Genomic DNA, 16,593 nt, shown 5'->3' with positions numbered 1-16,593 from the left:
CGTAGTTGGCAGGATTCGAGCCTGCGCAGGGAAACCCCAGTGGATTTCTAGTCCATCGCCTTCACCACTCGGCCACAACTACCTGCTCCAGCCCTCTCTGCCCTGCTCATCACATGCCCTGTGCAATGACACCCGGCTCCCTGGGAGTTTCAGGGCCAGGCTTCACTCGGAGCCCTGTGGTTCAGACCTGCACTGAGCATGACAGGTACCAGGCTTCCAGAGGCCTTTAGGGGCATAACCACAGGGGCTATGGCTGCAGCTCCCAGCACCTTGTCCTCAGCCGGGCATCTGGGTTACCCTGCCACGGCCAGGTGGTTCCACTCCCCAGCTGGTCTTGACTGCTTCCAGAGAAGAAGGGAAGGCAGCTATGTGGAGACAACCAGGGATGGTGGCAGTTGTGGGACCCCGCTTTGCTTCTCAAATTTATCTGCGGGGGACTCCAAACCTGCTATGAGCACTAGGGTGGGGACATTCCTGCAGGGAAGATGGTGACCTCCAGGCAGCACCTCCAGCCTCTTGGGGACGTAGGGTGGTGTCAACCCTTGAACAAAGACCACGACTGCCTGCAGGTTGTTGGTGTGTAGAGGGAATGGCTTGTAAGAGTGAGAGAGATCTATGGAAAGGGCGTAGCCTGGCTGAGGAGAAGTGTGGAGGGTGAAAGGGAGAATAAATGAGAGGTATGGAAGACTTAAAAGGAGACAGGAGAGCGCTTGTTTTGGTGGAATAGGTATGTCCTGAACTTTTTTCCAGCACTGGCAAGCATTGTCCAATTCCTGAGTATAAAGCAGAATATTGAACGATCCACAAAAGCAAATATTTCCATTATTAGGTGAAAGTAGCCCTTATTGCCTTTTGGCTCTGGAGCAGGAATATTTGGAAAATGGCATTGAGTGGTTGCTATGGAGGTGGTGCATCTGGCAGTGCCTGTCTGCATGCAGAGCAAGGGTGGGAGGTGTTTGCAGTCGAGAGGGTGAGCATGAGGAGCGGCTTGAGGAAGTGTGTGTGCGGGGGGCTCGAAGGAGGAGGCCGGTCAGTCTGTGAAGTGGAGCAGCAGGAGGCAGCCAGGCTCTGATCTGGAGGAGCAGGAGGCAGCACTGCCCACGGGTGCGTTGGTGGAATAGTGATGAGCGTAGCAGCCTTCCAAGCAGTTGACCCGGCTTCGATTCCTGGCCAATGCTGACAAATGTCTCATCAACCTGGCTCCAGGGTGGGTGTCTTACACGTTCTGCAGCCAGGCTCTTCTGTTCAAACAATGCCCAGGTTTCCCCTGGGCTTTCGGGCCAGTCCCCTTACCTCCCCGCAACCTTGAGACCAACTGAGACCAGTGCTTTCTGCCTGCTGGGAGGCCACCAGGCTTGACTGTTCACTGTGGTGCTGGTACAGGAGCCAGGAGAGAGGCATTTTTGTCCAGGAACTGCTGGTGCTGCTAGCTGCACCTGGCAGGAAAAGCATGTGCTGTGGCAGGGTCCAAAAGAAGATCAACAGTGCCTAGGTGGTCGTCAAGGGACACACTGAGGCCAGGTATGCAATTTGGGGGGGCGGTGGGAGGAGGCCCGTTCTTTATGTAATGGCTCAAAGGCCTGCCTGTCTGAGCTGAAGTCACCCTGGAGACGCTGACCTACCCTGTGAAGGCTCCAGCATTGCAGAGCCATCCGGAAGTTTACTGGAACTGGATGGAACGCTGTTCCTGGTAACTAAGACCTGAGACCCCCTCATTTCTCTTGAAGCTTATGGCCTGATGGCCAAAGGAAACACAAGGAGCCTCTCATAACTAGACTCTCTACCTCAAGGGGGTGAAGCTTCTCGAGTCTCTGATTCCAGGGTTGCTTAAAGAAAAAAGCAACGTTCTTTGCTGTGCTGACAGTCAAAACTGATTCTGGGCTGGGGGGTTGTACGAAAAGTTTGTGTTAGCACAGTATTTACAGACTCCCACTCTGTCAATAGCAGTGCTACAAGTTGTTGGAGTTACCAAGAGGGGGATAGTGATTGGGCATGCTCTGTTCCTACTGCAATGCCCACCCTAACCCCATCTTGCCGTCACACTGGCTACGTCCAGAGCTGAAAACCAGCGCTTTCCTCCTTTCCACTCCATACCCATCCCCTGGACTTTATTCCCACAACACCAATGAAAGAGAGAAGTGCCAGGACTGTTTTTCATATGAAGTTTCTGAAGAACATTTGAGAAGACTGAGAAGTAGATTCAAAAGGTCTGAATTAACAATCACATCTGAACAATTGGCTGAAACACCTTCTCCCCTGGAAACTGGTTCCCATCTCTGACAACCCCCACAGTAAAACAGGGTTAGTGTGTGTGACGTTTCTGGTATTTCCACCTCTGTCCACTGCTTCTTGACCTCCCACTGGGCACCACTGGCAAGAGGATGGCTCTCTCTCCTTTAATCCACCTGCCTATTCTCCAGCACTCTCAGCCTTCCCTTCCCCAGGCTAACCAACCCCAGCTCTCCCAGCCTGTCCTCACATGACAGATGAGCCAAGTCCTTAATCACCTCAGTGTCCCTTTGGCAGGGCTGACAGATCCCCTAGCAGTGCAGAACTGGGAATCAGCCGCACAATGACACTGGTGGAGTCCCTATAAGGCCACTTGGCATGCAGACATGGAGGTGTCCCGCAGAGGAAGTGCACTTTGCAGAAGGCTTTCCACTTGGTGCCGGGAACAGATTGCACCAAGAGAGAAAACAGAAGCAAGAGCAGTCAGTCAGGGGAAGACGTGCACCTGCCCCAACGTTCATGGACCTGGAGCAGCACTGACTGCTGAGAGGTTTTGGTGGTGCAGCATTGAGGAGAGTCGTGCATCATCTGGAAGACCAAACAACGACACTGGACTTAGCCTTGTGCTTGCCTGCATGCTTGCATGGCAGATGTCTCGGCTTACTGCTGAGCAGCTTAGGTGCTTTTTTCCTCCAAAACAACTGGGAGTAGCAAGGTGCATCACCAAAAGGAAAGGAGGCATAAACCTGAGATTCAGGCTCAGAAAGGCAACTGAATGGTTCTGAAGGCATCCTCCACAACTCAGCTGAGCCCACGTGTTGTCATCTCAGCCCACTTCATAAGCCTGCTTCTGTCCTCTGCCAGGGGGTACTCAAGACAGGCAGTGAAAAGTCACTGCTTCCTGAGCATACATCCAAGACGCGCTGGGTACACTGCCAGAAGAAATGAGATAACCTCTTGAATGCTCTCAGCAACAGGTCTCAAGGCTGACCCTGAGATACATCATAGGGTTGTGATCACAAGGCTACAGACTCCATTTCCTCGAGGCTTTTTGGTCTTTCTCTTCCCTGTTGGCTTATTTTTGGTGCTGTGGTATCCGTTCAGGGAGCTCCATCCACAACTGGTGGTAAGCTCAGGGGAGAAGGCAGTTGCTCTTCCTTGCAGAGCAGGTGGCTAACTGAGGGAGGAGGAGAACAAACCACCACGAGTCTCCAGCTGTGCTGCACAAAGTCTTTAATGAGAAGGAGGAAATGCAGTGGCACAGGACAGAGACCAAGAAACATGTCTGCAGGGTTCAGGGAGGCACAGAGAATGGCCCATTTCCCAAGAACAAGCCCCATGCAAAGCGCTTGCCTTTTCCCATTCTGTTCTACCTGCTGGCATTCCCAGCCCACCAAGAGCAGTCCCGAACTCCAGCACCCTCCCCCCAACAGCAGGACGTTCAGCAAAGCAGAAGAGAATGAGCCCTTTCTCGAGGAGCTCAGAGCAAAGCAGAGCCAGAGGAGATACAGCAAGGCCTGCCATGCAGCGAGGAGCAGTGGGCACAGGTCCCTGCTGCCAGCTGGGATGAGGACACCCAGCCCGTCTGCAAGCCGTGGCCATGCTCCTGCTGCTGCAGGGTCCCCGTCTTCCTTCCTGCTCCAAAGGGGCTGATCCGCCGGCTTCAGCAGTTCAGTCTGCAGTGGGGAGGAGGCAGACACAGCCCTGAGCCCCCCAGACCAAGGGAGCCCCCAGAAGAGATGGGAACCCCCCCGGCGCTGAGGGAGCTCCCAACAGCAGCTGACAGAGAGGATCCCACGGCTGTGCTCTGAGGGAAAGAGGTGAGGATGGGGCCCGGCAGGGTCACCACCACGGGCGAGGCCTCAATGGCCACTGTTGAGTCGGCGCAGCGGGCGACACAGGGCTCACTGCAGCTGCTTGCGAGTGGGGTTGGGCCGGAGGCGCCGCAGGGGCGGGGGAGACAGGGTCTGAAGCAAGACATCTCTCGGTGAGGGAGGCAAAGCTGAAACACAGAGCAGGCAGGGAGCACAAACCTCAATAACTGTCGGTCTTTCTTTTCCTAAGTTCTCTCTGTTGTCACCCTTTGTTTTGAAAACACACAGTGTGCCTACAGCTGCCACGGCACTCATTGTGCCCGGCCAGTTGCACGGTAAAGGAAGGCTGACCCACTCTTGGGGTAGGACCCAGCACAGTGGGTTTAAAGCACCTGTGGAAAGACTGATCATACCCCATCTCCAGAACAACCATTGCTGCGTTGAAGAAGGCACTGGATGTGCTTGGCCATTTGGTTAGAGCCCATCTGCCTAAGGCAGAAATTCTGGTGGTCAGACCTCCCTGCAGCTGAGCCCCATTGATCCCCTCTGCTTGAAAGAACGCCCCTCTTCCCAGCTCTCCCCAGCCACCTCCACCAAAAGGGAAAGGGGTCACAGCCCTTAAACAGTTCTATTGTGGGGCCAAGCGGAGGCAGCCCAAGTATCAACCTGAGTAGCCACCATGAGAGCAGTTCAGCCCACAGGGAGAGATGGAGCGGACTCAGGCTTACCTCGTTCCTGGAGGAAAGGGAGGCAAGAGAAGAAGATGCAGAGCCTGGAGCAGCGCAGGCTTTTATGCTGTGTCCCGTGGGGCCACAAACATTCCTTGCTCATGAAGCATCTAAACACCTCCTAGTTGCCGCTTGCTGAGGCCTTCCTGGTGATTAAGCCCTTGCCTCTTTCATCCAAAATATTGTACTCACTTTTCACAGCATCAAACATCGAAACAATTCATCTGTGTCCCGGCTTCATAAGGCCAATTAACTCGGAGGTCTCAGGCTAGCTGTGCAGAGATTTTAAGTGGGTTTGTATCACACAGATTGCCTTTGTCACTTTGCCCTCTTCATGGTGAGCTTGTCCACGAATCATGGTGAAATTCAGCTATGAGGGACACCTCAAGGCAGCTTTCAAGTGCTTTCAGTGCAGGCACTCAGGCTAACCCTGAGAGACATTTCTCCCTGCGAGTCCTTGTAGACACACAGGAGACAGTGGGTAAGCTCAGGCAGAAGGTGAAGACTGCACAATCCCATATGGGAGAAGAGACGCACCTCAGCAGGGATGTGGCAAAGCTCAACGGCAAGGAAAGACCATTGTGGGCTGGAGGAAAGCCCCTTGTGGGCAGGAGTGACGGCCACGAGGATCCTGCTTAACCTCATCAGGCTCTACCACGGCCCGATTTTGTGATCAAAGAGATGCTCAAGTCCTTCCCTGAAAGAGACCCACACCCAAATTGACCTGTTTTGCGTGGCAAGGTCATCCCAGAGGCCAGAGGCCTGGATGGCCTGCTTTTGAGAAGAGGCTCAGGACACAGAGTCACAAGCTCACGGCTCTTTTTCCTGGGTCAGGGATGGGGTGGCCCATTCCATGCATTTCAAATTACAAAGGGACATTGGATCAGTGTCCCAGAGCACCTGGGAGTCATCGTGATGTGGAAGAGTTGGGAAAAACCCTGAGCTCCAGGCGCACACGAGTCACCCTGCCATGGACTTCAGCGGACACAGTGCCCTGGTCTCAGGCGTGCCAGGGATACCAGAGCTCATAGCCCCAAAGTGCCGCTTTCCTCAGGGGCATTTCCTCAGGTCTTAGCAGCATTCCTGAAACAACTGGTACTTCTGTGCGATCTTGTGCCGCTGCTGCCTTCCAAGGCATTGCCTTTCAGTGGCTGCTCAGGAGCCCATGAGACCCGGTGCACCCCAGAATAATTTGGGATGGATGGTACTTCTGGAGTTTCTCTGGGACAACCTCACGCTCCAAGCAGACCAAGCTTCCCAGTTACCTCAGAAGGCTCCCTTCAACTCCTGAACACTGCCACTGTTCGGAGAGGTCACTGTCTCTTGAGCAGCTCTCCCAGGAATACACCGCGCCCCTTTCACTTCTTTTCCCACAGACAGAGCTGGTATTTCCCTTGTGGCAACTTGTGATTGTGGCCTCCTGCCTTTTGCAGTGCCCCTCTCAGGAGAGTCTGGCTCCATCTGTCTGTGTCCCAGCACAGCTTTCCCTGCAATTCCCGGAGGGAGCCTTCACTCCTAATCCTGGTATTTACTTCACGTCCACCTCCAGACCCTACCCCATACCCCTGGCATTTTCTCACCAGTGCTGGCACCCTCACTACCATCTCCTGGTGGCCCACTTGTGCGCCTGGGAGGCTCAGCTGTGAGAGCCTCTGGCTGGTGGGGTGGGCACCAGGCCTCAAGCCCCTGCTCAGCTGAAAGCGTACCTGGTTGGTGCATACATGGTTAGAGTGGGTCATCTCGAAAGCTCCTTTCCAACACAAGCTCATCGATGAAAGCTGAGGGGAAGGATCGTTGCCCTTCCCTTGGCACTGCAGAGGCCGCATCTGGACTAGTGTGCCCATTTTGGTTTGATGCAAGCTGAAGTTCCCTGGCCAATACCTCACACACACACACACAAACACACACCCCCCCAAAAAGAGGAGAGCACAGTCACACAGAAATGGCCTAGGAATAGCATAATAAGAAAAACAATCACCTTCATATTCTTCATTTGGCTGGACGGGGTTTCCAGGACGAGTTGCTCCTTCCCCTTCCCAGGGATCGAGGTGAAGCTGGTCAGCCTGCAGGTCCCCAGGTCCTCTTTTGTGCCCTTCTGGAAGATAGGAGTGACACTGACTTTCTTCCAGGCCTCAGGAACCTCTCCCAATTGTTGTCACCTTTCCAAGACAATCCAGAGTTTCCTCTTCCAGAAGTCCTCCTGGTCTGAGTGCTTCACAAGCTGTCAACGGGAAGACAGCATGGGTATCTGCAGGTGAGCTCCCTGCTGCTTGAGGGCCTGACTGGCCAGAAGCCAGAACATGGCTTGGATGTTGACTGTGAGGTCACTTCTGGCTCTGCAGCTGATGGGCCTGGGTAGGCTCATGGCAGCACTAGGTGCTTGTGAGGTCACTTGTGCCTGAATACCTGGTAGGAAAGAAGGAGGCCCATGGCTTGGATGCTGCTTGCAAGGTCACTGGTACCTGAGTAGCTGATGGGCCAATGAGAGGAAAATTCCAGGCAAGTGAAGAACTGCAGTCTCCCAACAGCTACAGGAGGTTGTGTAAGGATGGAGCCAGACTCTCCTGAGAGGTGCACTGCAAAAGGGCAAGATCAACACTAACAAGTTGCACCAAGGGAAATGCCAGCTGTCTTTGTGGGAGAAGAAGTGACAGGGGGCACCACGGCGCAGCCCTGGAAGAGCTGCCCAAGAGACAGTGACCTCTCCGAACAGTGGCAGTGTTCAGAAGTCGATGGGGCAAGACCCAGAGCTTCCTGAGGTAACTAGGAAGTTTGGTCTGCTGGGAGCGGGAAGTCGTCCCAGAGAACCTCCAGAGGTCCCTACTAACCATCATTATTCTGGGGTGCACTGAGTCTCATGGGCCCTTGATCAGCCGCTGAAAGGCAACGTCTTGGAAGGCAGCAGCAGCATGAAATTCCACAGAAGCACCAGTTGTTTCAGGAATGGTGCTACAATGTGTGGAAATGCCCTTGAAGAAAGCAGCACTTTGGGAGCAATGAGGCTATGAGCTCTGTTATCCCTGGCACGCCTGACACCAGGGCATCGTGTCCACTGAAGTCCACAGCAGGGTGACTCATGTTTGCCTGGAGCTCAGGGTTTTTCCCAACTCTTCCACATCACGATGACTCCCAGGTGCTCTGGGAAAATGTTCCAATGTCCCTTTGTAGTTTGAAATGCATGGAATGGGCCACCCCATCCCTGACCCAGGAAAAAGGGCCGTGAGCTTGTGGCTCCATGCCCTGAGCCTCTCCTCAAAAGCAGGCCATCCAGGCCTCTGGCATTCTCTTGCTGAGCTAAACAGGTCAATTTGGGTGTGGGTCTCTTTCAGGGAAGGACACGGGCCTTTCTTTGATCACCCTCCTACGCCTCAATTTGCTCTTTTCCAACAGGTTCCCCACTTCCCAAGCTGAGCCCAGAGCCCTGGTTGGAAGAAGTGTGAGGGCCTGTTCAAGTCATCAAGGGACATAGCTATGGAGGTCCCATGGAGAAGTCACTTGAAAGTAGACCTGCCTTGCCCTCTGGTCTGCTCTTCATTGTTATGAATCTGCCTTTGTTGCCTGGGCTTATGGACAGAAAAAACAGGCTGTGGCAGAGCCTGATGAGGGTAAGCAAGGTCCTCGTGGCCCTCACTCCTGCCCACAAGGGCCTTCCCACCAGCCCGCAACCATCCGTCTTTGCCATTGAGCTTTTCCACATCCCTGGAGAGGTGCATCTCTTCTCCTGTATGGGATTGTGCAGTCTGGACGTTCTGCCTGAACTTACCTGCTGTCCCCGTGTGTCTACGATGACCCATTGGAGAAGTGTCTCTTAGGGTTAGCTTGAGTGCCTGCACTCAAAGCACCTGAGAGCTGACTTGAGGTTTCCCTCATGGCTGAGTTTCACCGTCACTGGTCACCACACTTGCCGTGAAAAGGACAGTGTGATAAAGGCAATCCGTATGACACAAACCCACTTAAAACCTTCCTTCACACTAGCCTGAGACCTCCGATTTATGGCCTTATGAATCTGGGACCCCGATGAATCGGTTCGATGATAGGAAGCATCATGCTCACCAGGCCCTGATCCTGATAGGGGACTTGAACCACACAGACATCTACTGGCAAAGCGGCAAATGCACTGCAAGCAGCCCAGGAAACTACTGGAGTGTGTTGAGGACAACTTCCTAGTACAGGTGATGGAGAGCCCGACCAGAGGAGAGGCACTGCTGGACCTGTTGTTTACTAGTACGGAAGAACTTATCAGAGAGGTCAAGATTGGAGGTAGCCTGGGCTGCAGCAGCCATGCCCTAGTGGAATTCTCAATCTTGAGGGGTACAGGACAGGTATAAAGTAGAGGCAGGACCCTAAACCTCAGAAAGGCAAACTTTTGGCTGTTTAGGGCGCTGCGCTACTGCGTGGGATCCCTTGGGAAACTGCCCTCAGAGACGAAGGAGCAAATGAGAGCTGGGCGATATTGACAGACATTTTTCTTTAGGGCGCTAGAGCTCTCAAGCCCAACGTGCAAGAAGTCAGGCAGGGGAGGCAGGAGGCCAGCTTGGCTCAGTCAACACCTCTTAGCCAAACTAAAACACAAAACCAAAATGCATAGGCAGTGGAGGCAGGGATACACATCCTAGGGAGATCATAGGGATACGGCCTGGGAATACAAGGGAGGGATCAGGAAAGCCAAGGCAAAGCTGGAGCTGAACTTGCCTAGGGACATGAAAAATAACAAGGGTTTCTTCAGGTACCTATGACAGTATAGGAACATGAAATAAACTGCATCTCCCCGGATGAGCAGAATGGGAGACCTGGCTACAACCAACATGGAGAAGACAGAGGTACTCAACAAGTTTTTGCCTCGGTCTTCACCGGCAAGTGCTCTAGCCATGCCACCCAACTTACAGAATCCAAAGGCAGGGACTGGGAGAATGAAGTACCGCCCATTATAGGAGAAGGTCAGGTTCGAGACCATCTAAGGAACCTGAATGTGCACACGTCCATGGGACTTGACGAGATGCATCCAGGGGTCCTGAAGGAACTGGCAGCTGAAGTGACTAAGCCGCTATCCATCAAATTTGAAAAGTCGTGGCAACTGGTGAAATTCCCAGTGACTGGAAAAGAGGAAACATAACCCCCATTTTTAAAAAGTGAAAAAAGGAAGACGTGGGGAACTGCAGGCTCACCTCTGTGCCCAGCAAGATCATGGAGCGGATCCTCCTGGAAACTATGCTAAGGCACATGAAAAACAGGGAGGTGATTGATGACAGCCAACAGGGCTTCCCTAAGGGAAATTGTGCCTGACAAACTTGGTGGTCTTCTATGATGGGGTTACAACATTGGTGGATAAGGGAAAAGCAACTGACGTCGTCTACCTGGACTTGTGCAAAGCATTTGATACTGTCCCGCACAACATCCTTGTCTCTAAAATGAAGAGACGTGGATTTGACGGGTGAACTACTCGGTGAATAAGGAATTGGCTGGATGGTCCCACTCAAAGAGTTGCAGTCAACAGCTCGATGTCTGGATGGAGACCAGTGACGAGTGGCGTCCCTCAGGGACATTATTATTTAACATCTTTGTCAGGGACATGGACAGTGGGAGTTGGCATTGTTTAGCCTAGAGAAGAGAAGGCTCCCGAGATACCTTCAGGAAATATGAGGAGGGAGAGTGTAGTGATAAGACAAGGAGTAATGGCTTTAAACTGAGAGAGGGTAGATTTAGATTAGATATGAGGAAGAAATTCTTTCGTATGAGGGGGGTGAGACACTGGAACAGGTCGTTGAGAGAAGTTGTGGATGCCCCCTCCCTGGTAGTATTCAAAGCCAGGTTGGTTGGGGCTTTGAGCAACCTGAGCCAGTGGAAAGTATCCCTGCCCATGGCAGGGGGGTTGGAAGTAGATCATCTTTAAGGTCCCTTCCACCCCAAAACCATTCTATGATTCATTCTGTGATTCTAGATGGTATGAAGTGGGAGCACAACAGTTCTGATGAAAGAGGCAGAGGCTTAATCACCAGGAAGGCCTCAGCAAGCAGCAACTACGAGGTGTTCAGATGTTTCATGAGCAAGGAATGTTTGTGGCCCCACAGGGCTCAGGACACAGCATAAAAGCCTGCGCTGCTCCAGGCCCTGCATCCTCCTCTCTTGCCTCCCTTTCCTCCAGGAACGAGGTAAGCCTGAGTCCGCTCCATGTCTCCCCTAAACGATAGACAGGCTGACGTTGGGGTCCGTGTTTCCTCTGTGCTCTGTGTTTCAGGTTTGCCTCCCTCACCGAGAGATGTCTTGCTTCAGACCCTGTCTCCCACGCCCCTGCGGCGCCTCCGGCCCAACCCCACTCGCAAGCAGCTGCAGTGAGCCCTGTGTCGTCCGCTGCGCTGACTCGTCGGTGGCCATCCAGGCCTCCCCGGTGGTGGTGACCCTGCCGGGCCCCATCCTCACCTCTTTCCCTCAGAGCACAGCCGTGGGATCCTCTCTGTCAGCTGCTGTTGGGAGCTCCCTCAGCGCCGGGGGGGTTCCAATCTCTTCTGGGGGCTCCCTTGGTCTGGGGGGCTCAGGGCTGTGTCTGCCTCCTCCCCACTGCAGTCTGAACTGCTGAAGCCGGCGGATCAGCCCCTTTGGAGCAGGAAGGAAGACGGGGACCCTGCAGCAGCAGGAGCATGGCCACGGCTTGCAGACGGGTTGGGTGACCTCATCCCAGCTGGCAGCAGGGACCTGTGCCCATTACTCCTCGCTGCATGGCAGGCCTTGCTGTGTCTCCTCTGGCTCTGCCTTGCTCTGAGCTCCTCGAGAAAGGGCTCATTCTCTTCTGCTTTGCTGAACGTCCCGCTGAGGGGAGGTGGGTGCTGGAGTTCGAACGATTCTTGGTGGGCTGGGATTGCTAGCAGGAAACTGGAAAGGCAAACACCTTGCGTGGAGCTTGTTGTTGGGAAATGGGCCATTCTCTGTGCCTCCCTGAACCCTGCAGACGTGTTTCTTGGTCTCTGTCCTGTGCCACTGCATTTCCTCCTTCTCATTAAAGACTTTGTGCAGCATAACTGGAGACTCGTGGTGGTTTGTTCTCGTCCTCCCTCAGTTAGCCACGTGCTCTGCAAGGAAGAGGGAGATCCTGCCCTCTCCCATGGCATCAACTATAACCCCAAGCATGGAGCACTGCTAGTTGTGGGTGGAGCTCCCTTGAAGTGATACCACAGGATCAAAAATAAACAAGCAGGCAAAAGAGGGACAGAAAAGCCTCAGAGAAATGGAGAGAGCAAGAAGCAATGGAGGGAGTGGAAATAAAAGTAATGCCCCACACAGTTGCCCCGATTTGCTGTTGTCCCACATGGGAAAGGGTTGCCCAGGGAATGTTGTAAGTCTCCATCTTCGGAGATGTCCAACATCCAACCAGACAAGGTGCTCAATAGCCTCCTCTACTTGACTCTGCTCTGAGCCAGACTTGGACTGCATGATCTCCACCTCAGCTGTTGTGTGATTTGCTGAGCCGCCGCTGGATCCCCTCATCCAGGAGCAAGGGAGCAGAGAGGGGGCGGGGACCAGTGCTCAGGATAGCTGCAGAGGTGTGGTGGGCACAGGGCAGGAGAAGGGGCGCTGATGTCAGTCCCAGGGCTGGGAGCACAGGAAAGGAAGGATGATCAGAGTGCATTAAACAATTGACTCAACAGCTAGGCTCTTAAGGTGTAAGCATGCTGAGGAAAGCCCTGAGGGAGCCAAAAGGTCAAGGTCCCACTGAGATTTGAACTCAGATCGCTGGATTCAGAGTCCAGAGTGCTCACCATTACACCATGGGACCTCCTAGACACCTGCTGTCTTTCCCCTCTGGCCACCCTCGCTGAGCCCTATGCTCCTGGCTGAGCCTGACAGTCTCTCCATCTCCCTCACCACCACCAAGTGCAGCCTTCCTCTGGGGCCACAGGGCACTCTCTGCTCACTGGGCCTTTCAGGGGACTGGCAGAGCTCTTTGCGCAAGCCTGGGCATGCCCTTTCTTACAAGACCCAGGCTGGTAACCTTGCTTTTGCATAGTTACACCTGGTTAGGAACTTTCCAGCTTAACCTCTTCAACATTGCACCTCACAGAGTGCATTCATGGCCCAGCAATCGGTGGTTCGATGCGAGCACTTTCAGTGTCGGCTGCTGCCTCCCTTCACCCCCATGTTGGACAGCCTGTCAATCTGCCTGGGTAGGTAACTGCCTCTCCTGTTTCTCACCTTGTGGCTCACACTAAGCAGCCCTTAACCAGATATCCTTACTCTTGGTTGCAGTCCTAGCTGAGCTCCTGACCTTGCTGAATGAGGCGACCAGGAGAGAGGGCAGGGCATGAGGTTCAACACTCCTGCACTCCCGAGGTCTTTCTGGCTGAGGGCAGGTCTTGGCAAGCCAGAGAGACACCTTCACATAGCGGAAGCCCCCTCACCTTCTCTTCTCCAGGCTGAACAAACACAGCTCCTTCAGCGTCTCCCTCAATCACAACGTGCTCCGGCATGCTCTGATACCACCTTGTGCACGTCCCCTCTTCCTCTTCCTGTGTGCACAGGAAGACCTCTTCTGTGGCTCATACTTCCTGACTGCGGTCCTTCTGAAAAATGGCACCAGTGCTCGTGCAACCTGGGGTGGGATTCCTGTCAGCAGTGTTGGAGAGAAATGCCCCAGAGCCTGCGATGTCCCTGTTGGCCTCTTACTGGTGGGCCTTTACTCCCACCGGCCCCTCTTCCCACTGGTGCTGTCCATGTTTGCTGGTGAGGACCTGCCAGTTCAGGGAAACTTTCTGGGTTGAACCCTGCTGGTCAGCGCTGCATCCTGGATTGGCAGCTAGAGAATGGGCCGCTGGGCCCGAAAGAGGGAAGGACGCATCTCAGGAGGTCTCCAGCTTTGGGAGCAGAGGGCAGGGGAGGTCCCTGATGACTAATGAGAGGGAAAAGTTGCCCCAGTCTCCAAAAAAGGCAAAGAAGGACTATCTGGGGAAGCAAGGAAAGGTGATGATAAACTGGAGCAAGTTCTGTGGAGGATCCCTAGGATAGACAGGGGCCGGGGGCTCTGGCCTTGTGAGGAGAGGCTGAGCACCTAAGGCTTGCTTAGCCGGCAGAAGAAAAGGCCTAGCGTGGATCTAATGGGAGCCTCCCCGTGCCTACAAGGAGATTACTGCCATGGCCGGAGGATGAGAGTCGGTGGTCAGAAATTGAACAGGCACTTTGTGACTGACTACACAAATGTCGTGGTTTAACCCCAGCCGGCAACTAAGCACCACACGGCTGCCCTCTCACTCCCCCCTGGTGGGATGGGGGAGACAATCAGAAGAGTAAATGTGAGAAAACTCGTGGGTTGAGATAAAGACAGTTAAATAAGTAAAGCAAAAGCCACGCATGCAAGCAAAGCAAAACAAGGAATTCATTCACTACTTCCCTTCGGCAGGAAGGTGTTCAGCCATCTCATCTCCAGGAAAGCAGGGCTCCATCACGCGTAACGGCTACGTGGGAAGACAAAATGCCATAACTCCGAATGTCCCCCCTTCTTTCTTCTTCCCCCAGCTCTACATGCTGAGCATGACATCATATGATGTGGAATATCGCTTTGGTCAGTTGGGATCAGCTGTCCCAGCTGTGTCCCGTCCCACCTTCTTGTGCACCCCCAGCCTACTCGCTGGTGGGGTGGGGTGAGAAGCAGAAACGGCCTTGACTGTGTAAGCCCTGCTCAGCAGTGACTAAAACCTCCCTGTGTTATCAACACTGTTTCCAATACAAATCCAAACCATAGCCCCATACTAGCTACCATGAAGAAAATTAACTCTACCGCAGCCAAAACCAGCAGAACGGACAAAAATGATCACCCTGAGGGTGCCTAAGCATGGGAACAGGGGTCCAGAGAGGCTGTGAAACGTCTGTCCTCAAGGTATTTTATGACCTGAAAGGACAAAGCACTGGTCAGCTGGTGTGAGCCTGCTTGGAGCAGGAGGACGCACTCTCAGACACCCTGAAATGCTTTCCGCCCACCGTTGGAGGGTAAAGTGGAAGCAGGGAGAGAGGATTTTGTGGGTGAGTGTTTGAAGAATATGCAAAGAGCCGCCTTTGAGAGCAAGAGGCATGCAGAATGTGAGTTTTATAGGGGAGAGTGGAAAAGTGGAATTGCCTAGGGAGTCTCCTGTCCACCCACGTTTCTGTTCTAAGTCCCCCTGCTAGTGGTGGCTGGGACATGCAGCAAGGCCTGATCCAGAGTGCCTAGAGGAGCAAGGCAGGGAAAGGGCAGGAAACCAAGAGAGAGGAGCCTGTCAGGAGTGGGACTCGAACCCACACCTCCCAGGGAGACTGCAACCTGAATGCAGCGCCTTAGACCGCTCGGCCATCCTGACCCTCTGCTGCTGCTGCTAGCGCTGCCTCGGCTGCTGCCGTTCCTCCCCCTGCAGCTGCCAGAGCCAGCCCAGCTCAGCCAGCCTCCTCCTGGCACTGCTGCAGGGGGAGCTGCGCCTGGGAGCACCCTTGCCCACCCCCACCGAGGGCTGCTGGCAGGTGACCACAGCACCTCCAGGCACTTCAGGCCACGTGGAACAGGAGTATCCAGCACAGGGGCAGCACACTTCCGATGTGTCTCACAAAGCCCGAGGCAATCCTTCACGGGAGCAACCAAAGGAACCGTCAGCAAGTTACGGCTCTGCACCTGCCAACATCCGGTCAAGGGGCTCCAGGCACACGTGTACCTTTCCCATGACTTCCTCCATTCCCTACAGAGCCCCAGGATATGCAAGCCAAGCACTTGGCCGGCAGTGCTGCCTCATGGATGGTTCCTTGGGGCAACAAGGGTGCTTCCTTCTTCCCTGCCTGGGGCCGGGAAGGCTGGGCAAGGAGGTCTCTGCCACACCAACCCCTGGGCGAGCACTGTGCCGGTCTCAAGGCGCCAGTGTGTGGGAAAGGGGCTGGAGAGTCAAGGCGAAAGGACAGGAGATGCGCCAAGTGCTGAGCAACGACTGAGCTCCAGTTGCTGTGGGGAAGAGGCTTACTTACTGCCCATGGTGCAGAGGAAGGAGGGCACAGCTCTCTCTGGGATTTGTTGCTTCATGGATGGCATCTCAGGAGGTCACTAGTCCAAATGCCTGCTCAAAGCAGGGCTAGCCCCAAAGCTAGAGCAGGCTGCTCAGTGCCTGAGCCCCATTGAAACTTGAGTGCGATACGCAGGCATGGAGAATCCCAAAGTTCTCTGGGCACCTGCTCCAGTGCTTCAACACTCCCTGAGAATCTCTGTATGGCCCAAAGCAGCGCCCGCAGTGTGCTTTTGCCAAGGCTGGCCTGGCTGAAAACCAGGCCTGTGTCTGCTGGGTTTGGAGGTGCCCCAAGGCCTGGCCATGAGGCAAGGCTGCAGGGGGAGCCAAGGGGAGTGGCTCGACTGCCCTATGGGAGCTGAACTTGCTGAGGGAAGCTGGGCTGTTTTGGAGCAGGAGAGGCAAGGCACTGTGGAGCCCGGCTGAAGAAAAGCTTGTCTGCGTTGGCCAGTAATCGAACCTGGGTCAACTGCTTGGAAGGCAGCTATGCTCACCACTATACCACCAACGCTCCTGGATGCACTGCAGCCTCCTGCTCCTCCAGCCCAGAGCCTGGCCTTGCTCCTGCTCCTGCACTTCCCAACCTCACCTACCTTCCGCTCTTCCAGCTCACAAACTGGCCTGCCTCCTGCTCCTCTACTTCACAGACTGGCCAGCCTCCTCTTTCCAGCCTCTGCACACACATGACATCAAGCTGCTGGGATGTGTGTGTGCTTCTCTGTGCGTGAGATGTTGGCTAGGGAATCTCAAGCTGCTGGGTGCTGGTAATGGTGCCGCTCCCCATCTGCGTTCATATGTGTGCCAGCTGTGCATGTACTA

The 16,593-nt window shown here is 54.3% G+C and overlaps 4 non-coding genes across 4 annotated transcripts; all 4 read right to left on the bottom strand.

The window, feature by feature from the left end:
- On the bottom strand, window positions 1-82 carry TRNAS-AGA (transfer RNA serine (anticodon AGA)). The gene has a single exon. It is a non-coding gene; the product is annotated as a tRNA-Ser (tRNA).
- A 12,385-nt stretch (window positions 83-12,467) lies between these two features.
- TRNAQ-CUG (transfer RNA glutamine (anticodon CUG)) lies at window positions 12,468-12,539 on the bottom strand. Its single transcript has one exon. It is a non-coding gene; the product is annotated as a tRNA-Gln (tRNA).
- Window positions 12,540-15,007: 2,468 nt separating this feature from the next.
- TRNAL-CAG (transfer RNA leucine (anticodon CAG)) lies at window positions 15,008-15,090 on the bottom strand. The gene has a single exon. It is a non-coding gene; the product is annotated as a tRNA-Leu (tRNA).
- Window positions 15,091-16,213: 1,123 nt separating this feature from the next.
- TRNAG-UCC (transfer RNA glycine (anticodon UCC)) lies at window positions 16,214-16,285 on the bottom strand. Its single transcript has one exon. It is a non-coding gene; the product is annotated as a tRNA-Gly (tRNA).
- Window positions 16,286-16,593: the final 308 nt, after the last annotated feature.

The sequence above is a fragment of the Calonectris borealis genome, chromosome 11 (genome assembly GCF_964195595.1).
Source record: "Calonectris borealis chromosome 11, bCalBor7.hap1.2, whole genome shotgun sequence".
NCBI classification, from domain to species: Eukaryota; Metazoa; Chordata; class Aves; order Procellariiformes; family Procellariidae; genus Calonectris; species Calonectris borealis.
This window is presented reverse-complemented; position numbering and strand designations above follow the sequence as displayed.